The sequence below is a fragment of the Corylus avellana genome, chromosome ca3, assembly GCF_901000735.1.
Source record: "Corylus avellana chromosome ca3, CavTom2PMs-1.0".
In the NCBI taxonomy this organism is placed as follows: Eukaryota; Viridiplantae; Streptophyta; class Magnoliopsida; order Fagales; family Betulaceae; genus Corylus; species Corylus avellana.
The window spans coordinates 9,130,733-9,139,314 of NC_081543.1; the positions used below are offsets into that span (position 1 = coordinate 9,130,733).

Below are 8,582 nucleotides of genomic sequence, written 5' to 3' on the forward strand. Positions count from 1 at the left end.
GGGCCGAGGCTTCCGGACTGGGAAAGGAGGTTGAGCTTGGCTAATGCCAGCATAAGCAACACCATGGTTGATTAATATTATGGTCTGGTAATTAATCATCACCATGCAATATTATATATATATATATAGATATATATGACTGGAGCTTTTATTTTCTTGCATTTTTCTCGGGAAACAAATGGAAGTTAAGGTTTTGGCCCTTTTGGGTAATGATTTGGAGAGTAAAGAACATTGAAAGGACCTCGTGGTCCTTTTGGGTAATGATTTGGAGAGTAAAGAACATTGAATGGACCTCGTGGTCCTGTTTGCTTTTGCTGGCATGTTCCTGTTTCTGTTCCTGTTCCGTCGTGTTATAAAGATTAAAGGATATATCAATGTGTTTCTTTCATTACTCACAAAAAAAGAAAAAACAAAAAAACAAAAGGGTGTTATTTTCATTGTCTTTACACCAATATACACGTGGCGGCAAGGAAGGAGCTGAAGGGAGCGGGGCCATGGCCTCCCGCCAGCTTCCACCTATAACAAAAAAATTATTAAAAAAGTTTTTTATAATTTTTAAACTTGTTAGAAAAAAAACAAATTTCTTCTTAATTTAGTATCTGGATTTTTTTTTTTTTTAGATAATTGCAAAATTGATTCATGTGGTTAACCTAAATTACAAATCATTTCATATTGTATAAAGAATAATTTATAGGTCCTTGTAGTTGACCTAAATTATAAATCACTCATTGTGATATAAAAAATAATTTATAGATCTTCAAAGTATGCCAAAATAACAGTTTAGTTCCAAAAATTAATATCCGTTAAGTAACTTAACAAAATTGGTTATTTTGTCACATCATACAGTAAATTAACCTAATCCCTTATATCCCCAACATTTTATTCCGTGCGTAACCCTCTCTCATTTTCATCTTCCTCACCATGATTTGAGAGCATTTTGCAAGAATTTGACGGTCGCATTTTGTAAAGCAGCCGAGGAAGATGAAGATGAGGATGAAGGAGGATTACACATGGAGTAAAATTTTGGGATATAAGATATTAGATTAATTTATTATAACAATATGTCGACGTGGAGTGATGGCTGATGTGTAATCTTAGCTGGCATTGTAAAATGATGTGAAAAATCATTATTGTCATTTTTGAAAGTCAAAAATTAATAATAACACATATAACGTTTTTGTTGGGTATGACGTGGCAAAGTGACCAATTTTGTTAACTTACTTAACAAAAACTGATTTTAAGAAGTAAACTGTTATTTTGGTATACCTTGAGGACCTATAAATTATTTTTTATACCACGGTGAGTGATTTGTAATTTAGGTCAACTACATAGACCTATAAATTATTTTTTATACCTTATGAAGTACGTGATTTATAATTTTGATCAACTATAAAGATTAATTTTACATTTATCCCATTTTTTTTTTTCATTATTTAGGGTTTTCCGCGTGGCGGACTCAGAAATTTTGGATATGAGGGTAAAAAAATATGTTTGAATAGAAGATTAAATTAATGTATAAAAAATAAGATTAGTATCGGTTTAATATTGAAAAAAAATAAACAGAATAACTAGGTTTTAATATGTTTCAATTTTTCAACTCAAATATCTATTAAAATAAAACCTGACATTCTGTCTTTTCTTCTTAGTTGTAGAGCTTCAGCTCATACATTAGCATTCTTGGTAGTCTCACCAAATTTTATTTACCAAAATAATCAAAATATACTTTTCTCTATTTTAACTATTCACTTTTTTAAAGCACCCCCAACAGCCTCACTATTTTAACTATCAACTTTTACTATTCCATTTAAATATTATTTTTAAATACTTTTATATATATATATATTTGAAATTTTTCAAAGAATAAGGAAGAAGAGAGAAAATTTATATTATTTTTTATTCATTTAGTGAATGAACAATACTCACTATCTTTAGTGAGTACTGTTCACTCACAATTTTATTTTGATTAAAATAGTGAGTCTAAAAAGTGAAGATTTAAGTCACTTTTGTCAAATTACTACGTTAAGAACTCTTTTCCGTGACTATTGCTCATGCTTAATTTTTTTTAATAACAAATTTGGGTTATTTGAGATTTGGGTATAAAATGATTTTTGTTCTAATAGGGGGCCATGGGCGAAGCCCTTTTTTTTCTTTTTATTTTTTTATGAGCAAGGATAAAGCTTAATTATTTTAACATAAATATATAAATTTAACTATTTATATACATATATTATATTAAAAAATATATAAAAAAGTGCCACCGGCATATAAATTACCAAATTAGAAATGGGTTTCACGGAATTATTGAAGATGAGCATGACGTGAACGAAAAGCACATGGCCTGGGATAAAATCAAGTGGTAGCTGGAGAGCATCGGCAGGACCAATTTAGGTTTAAGCCATGAATTTTAGAAAAGGAATGGACATCTCGATGCCACGTGGCGCTGCTCCATTCGCTAGTGTGGGATGCAGATCGTGGACCACCTTAATGCATGTTGTGGGAGGAAACTTCCTTGAAGTTTCGTAAGGGACAGATTTGTCAGAGTGAAAATGTGCACAAAATGCACAACACGTAAGATTATAAATGACAGTGACGCCAAGGACACAAAGGGTTAAATGATTAGGCCAGAGTATGGGTTCGGTAGATATCAGTTCAGTCAGCATCGGTGTTAGTGTCAGTAGAAATATTTTTACTTAACGATTCATGAAACTCAGTTAATTAACTGCTTTTATACCGACAAAGAATATTTTTAACTTTTTGGTAAATAAATAGTCGGTTACAAGTTTTTATGTTAAGATTAATAAATTTTTTTGTAATTATAACATTAGTAAAACATATGCTTTATAAATGAAAAAAAAAAAGAAAAAGTAAATTCATGGAACATGGACCAAATGAACAACCAAAACACAAAAAAAAAACTTACCAGATAAAATTTAAAATTCACTTAAAAAATTGGTTAAGTCGGTTAATTGTCGGTTAACTAACAAAAATAAAATTCTACTGCCTACCAAACTAAATCAAATCGATGTCGAAACGGTATTTTTATTTTGCCTACTAACTTCCTGAAGTCGGTTATCAATAAGTTTTGAAGATTTGATGGCTGTTGGTAGGTAGAAAATGGTTAATATGCCCACCCCTATAAATGATAGAGAAGTGATATTAATCGGTCAACTTCCTGCTTAATTTGTTCAACTATTTTCCCTTGCAATAATAAGGTTGGTGCAATTTTAAAAAGTGCAATTTAAAAATATGGATTTTAAAATGTGTGATTTTAAAATTCAATTAAGTATTTGGCAAAATCGTAGTCTGACATTTAAAATCACAATTTAACCTTAAAATTGTGCATTTTTTTTTTTAAAAAAAAAACTCTTTACCTTCAATTTGAAAGCATAGATTTTTTACATTTTCAAATTGCAATTTTTAAAAAATGCTATCCCAAACAATTTATTTTCTGCAATTTAGTTTAAAATTGAACTTTTTGTCTATGAAATCACAATGTAAATATAGGCCTATTTTTAGAGTTCGAGTTCGAAAAATTAAGGTTGCATTGGGTTTGCCAAATTTAATAAAGTAATGCTACACGAGCTCTCATTTCCAACCCAGAACTTCAAGAACTTCTTAGCTAAGTCCCTCAACTTAAGAATTTTCCTCCAATTTATGTAGCATTTTGTTGGATTTTAAGTTGCCAAAAGTTTCTCCCTTTTAGCAAGTTCATCTTAACCTAAGCTACCCAAAGAGAATCGGATTAAGCAAAAAGGTTCTAAGTATGCTTTAATATTGCAGCTATGTTCCATTCTTCTAATCTCTTAAGCCATAGTCCACCTTTCTTTGGTGTACAATTTACCTCTTCATTTCCACTTCATAGAAACTAATTGATCCTTTGTTCAATGGCTTTGATAATTTTCTTGGGAAACGTTCGGGCTCATTTGGGAGTGCGAGTTATATCATCAACAATGGGAATGGTAGAGTTGGGCTCCGAAACCTTCATATGAGTGTTGTGGCTTCTTTCCTCTTCTGCCCTCTCTTGGTTATCTTTAGTAGGCATAGACACTTAATTGTCTACTTGTTTCCCTGATCTCAGTGTTACAATGGCTTGCACATGTTCTTGCCCATGAGTAGGGGCAGAAGAACTTCCAACAACAAACTGCCATTTTGGGTTAGGCACATGTTGACTAGGGAACTTTCCCTTCTCTCTTTCACCCAATTGATTTGCTAACTAGCCAATTTGCCCTACCATCTTGGCAATAGCTTGAGTGTTGACCATGGTGGAGTTCTTAATCTCATGTATGGATTGGCTAGTTAGCTGCATGAACACTTTTAATGTGTCTTCCAAAGATGACTGTAGTGCAGATGGTGGCACTTGAGTCGTAGATTGAAAATCAGGAGGCTGGCCTTGATGAGCTGAGCGGAATTGATTCTGAACCTGTGAAGGAAATCCAGAATGGTATTGATTCTGAGTATGATTAGAAGCTCACCCTTGATTTAGTGGTTGATTTTGCCTCCAAGAGATATTGGGGTGATTCCGCCACCTTGGATTATAGATCTCAGCAAAAGGTCCACTTGATGGTTTCCTATAGTCGTTGAAGGCATTGACTTGCTCCATCAGACACTCGGCAAAAGATCAATTTTGGGCCAGGTGCATAGGGCTAGCACAATATGAGCATCCTTCAACTTGGTGAGCATTTGTTGAATTAATTGATTGGCTCACAAAGACAGCTTCGACCTTATGAGTGAGAGCCTCGACTTTCCATTTTAAATCAGCATCATCTTTTACCCCATAGATGCCTCCCTTCTTGGGAATTTTAAATGACTTATCCAAACGACTTGAAAAATTCCATTGTTGAGAACTATCAGACAATTTGTCCAAAGATTTATAGGCTTCATCTCTTGTAAGACTTAAGAAGCCTCCACCATTCTTGGACTCAATCATGTTACAGTTAAGTTGAGTCAAACCATTATAGAAAAACTGAATGAGCTGCCAAGTCTCAAATCCGTGGGTGGGCATTTCAAAATTAATTCCTTAAATCTTTCCTAGCTTTCATAGAATTTCTCTTCCTCTTCCTGAGTAAAACCGCTAATCTCCCGACCGAATCCATTGACCTTGGACATTGGGAAGAATTTATTCAAGAACTTGCTGACCAGGGTTTCCCAAGAAGTGATGGATTTGAGCATGTTGGAGTTTAACCAGGCTTTCACCTTATCATGTAGGGAAAAAGAAAACAACCTAAGACGAACCGACTCCTCAGATAAATTTTGAAACCTAAAAGTCGAACAAATATCCAAGAATGTCTTCACATGACTGTACGAATTCTCATTCTTTAAACCATGGAAACAGGGAAGCGGTTGAATGACATGGGCTTTCAGATCAAAATGAGTAGCATTAGTCGCAAGCAATATGCAGGATGGAGGATTGGTAGCGATGGGTGCGAACAACTCCATAAGGGTCCTAGCTTCTTCCCCGTTTTTCGAAATTTCTTGCATTGCTTCAAAAATTTTTGACCCAACTGGTGTTCTTAGATTCCTTATAGAAGTTCTTTCAATTTTGGGATCTAAGGGTGTTAGCTCCAAGTTCAAAGATCGACAATAAGGTATGCATTAACACAATTAAATTAAGCTACCAAACACATTTATAACAAAAACAAACAGAATTACAAAAATAAATGCAAACAAAAACTAAAAACTCACAAATGGGCCAAAAAAAATTAGGCAAATTTTTCAACTACTAATTTGCCACAGGTGCTGTCCACTGCGTTGTTGCGCTCGAGCGCAGGGTAGATGGGATTGAGCGTAGGTATGCTGATCCATCTAATGTTGCTGCCTGTTGCGCTGGTGCGTCTGATGCTGCTGCCTTGGCTATGAGTGCGCTCGATCCCCACAGGTGTGTGCTCGATCGCACTTCCATTGGTGTGAGGAAGATGATTCGCCAAAAGCTGCAAAACAGTGACAAATTTTTTATTTTTATTTTTTATCTTTTCTCTCTCTCTCTCTCTCTCTCTCTCTTCTTTTTCTTTTTTTTTTTTCTTTTTTTTTTTCTAAGTGCACAAAAACAAAATATAACCAAATTGCAAAATTGAAAAATCTAAGTTTAACCTAGTTTCGAAAGTTGAGTGATTTTTGAATAGAAAATGAAGAAGCAAGACTCCAACGTAGTGGCCAAATGCTCGGAGTCGACGAGCCAATGCTAACCCTTAGCGGTACACGTTAACATGCACCACTGTTAATGCGAAAAACCAGAAAAAAATAGAAAGGTGAGAGGAGAGAGAACATAGCGTTTTTTGTTTGTCGTGTAGTGTTCAATAGTTGGAAGATAAATTAACAAATCAATAAACATTAAAGTGGTTATACCTGTGCAAGGAAAAAAAGAGGCAGTAACAAACTGAACCTTTGTGACACAGAAAGTTTCACAAAACCATTACATAGTGAGAAATTGCTTTGTTGGATGCCAATCTCAAATTTGAATTTTTTGTAGGTAGCAAACATAAAAACAAAGTATACCTGATAAGTTTCTGTGTCATGGCTCTTTGCCTTTTGCTTTTCTATCTGTGCAGTTTAGCCCATCAATTTACATTTCACAATCTGGAAGAGACACCAGAAAAGCAGAACATCAATGGGACAATTTATTTAGGAAAAAGACAATTCTTCACGAAACATGGACCAGATTTCAAATCTTGGTATTGGTTTATATAGATTTGTCCTTTCCTCTTACCTAGGCACAAGGCTAAAAAGCTCAAAACATGGAACTAACAAGACCAGCACACTGAATTTGGCTAGGAAGATAAGTATAAATTTACTTGTGACATGAAAAAATCCAAAACCGCAAAGCCAATAGATGCTTCTAGGAGGAAATATTTCATCCAATGTGTTAGTTTTTTAATCGTTTGGTGGGACTACAACAGCTAGTTCAAGTTATAACTATGAAGGCCATTTATGAAAGCACAGTAAAACTTAACCTAGTTATAATACTTTTCACCTTTTGCGATTGAAAATTGACCAACTTTCATAACAAATTAAGCATCTATGCATAGAGTTGTTTTAACTTTTTATTTACTTGGTTGAGTTCTTCATAATCATGTATCCTCACTTTAAGTCAATATCACGAAGAAGTGAGACTCCATCGTAGAGGCCAAATGCTTGGAATCGACGAGCCGACGCTAACCCCTAGCAGTACGCGTTAACACGCACCACCGTTAATGCAAAAAATCAGGAAAAAAATAGAAAGACGAGAAGAGAGAGAACAAAGCGTTTTTTGTTAGTTGTGTAGTGTTCAGTAGTTGGAAGAGAAATTAACAAATTAACAAACATTAAAATGGTTATACATGGGCTAGGAAAAAAAGAGGCAGTAACAAACTGAACCTTTGTGAAACAGAAACTATGATAAAACCATCACATAGTGAGAAATTGCTTTGTTGAATGCCAATCTCAAATTTGAATTTTCTACAGGCAACAAACATAAAAACGAAGTGTACCTGATAAGTTTCTGTGTCATGGCTCTTGGCCTTTTGCTTTTCTATCTGTGCAGTTTAGCCCATCAATTTACATTTCATAATCTGGAAGATATACTGGAAAAGCAGAACATCAATGGGACAATTTGAGAAAGACAATTCTTCATGAAACATGGACCAGATGAAAAGTTAAAACAACTCAACCAAGTACATAGATGCTTAATTGGTTATGAAAGTTGGTCAATTTTCAATCGCATAAGGTGAAAAGTATTATAACTCTTTCTCCTGAATAAATTGTCTCATTGATGTTCTGCTTTTCCGGTATCTCTTCCAAATTGTGAGATGTAAATTGATGGGTGAAACTGCATAGATAGAAAAGCAAAAGGCCAAGAGCCATGATACAGAAACTTATCAGGTACACTTCGTTTGTATGTTTGCTACCTACATAAAATTCAAATTTGAGACTGGCATCAAACAAAGCAATTTCTCACTATGTGATGGTTTTGTCATAGTTTCTGTGTCATAAATGTTTAGTTCGTTATTGCCTCTTTTTTTCATTGCAAATGTATAACCACTTTAATGTTTGTTGATTTGTTAATTTCTCCTCCAACTTTTGAACACTACACGACAAGCGAAAAACACTATGTTCTCTCTCCTCTCTTCTTTCTATTTTTTTCCTGGTTTTTCGCATTAACGGTGGTGCGTGTTAACACGTACTGCTAAGGGTTAGCGTTGGCTCGTCGACTCCGAGCATTTGGCCGAAACGATGGAGTCTTGCTTCTTCGTGATATTGACTTAAAGTGAGGATACATGATGTTGAAGAACTCAACCAAGTAAATAAAAAAGTTAAAACAACTCTATGCATAGATGCTTAATTTGTTATGGAAGTTGGTTAATTTTCAATCACATGCGATGAAAAGTATTATAACTAGGTTAAGTTTTATTGTGCTTTCATAAATGGCCTTCAAAGTTATAACTTGAACTAGCCGTTGTTGGCCCACTAAAAGATTAAAAAACTAACACATTGGATGAAATATTTCCTCCTAGAAGCATCTATTGGCTTTGTGGTTTTGGATTTATTCATGTCACAAGTAATATACTTATCTTCCTAGCCAAATTCAGTGTGTAACATCCCCAGCTCGT

At 34.4% G+C, this 8,582-nt stretch overlaps 1 non-coding gene across 1 annotated transcript; it reads left to right on the plus strand.

Moving 5' to 3' along the window:
• The first annotated feature begins 4,985 nt into the window (after positions 1 to 4,985).
• Positions 4,986 to 5,091, plus strand: LOC132176775 (small nucleolar RNA R71). The gene has a single exon (XR_009439631.1). It is a non-coding gene; the product is annotated as a small nucleolar RNA R71 (small nucleolar RNA).
• The last annotated feature ends 3,491 nt before the right edge of the window (positions 5,092 to 8,582 follow it).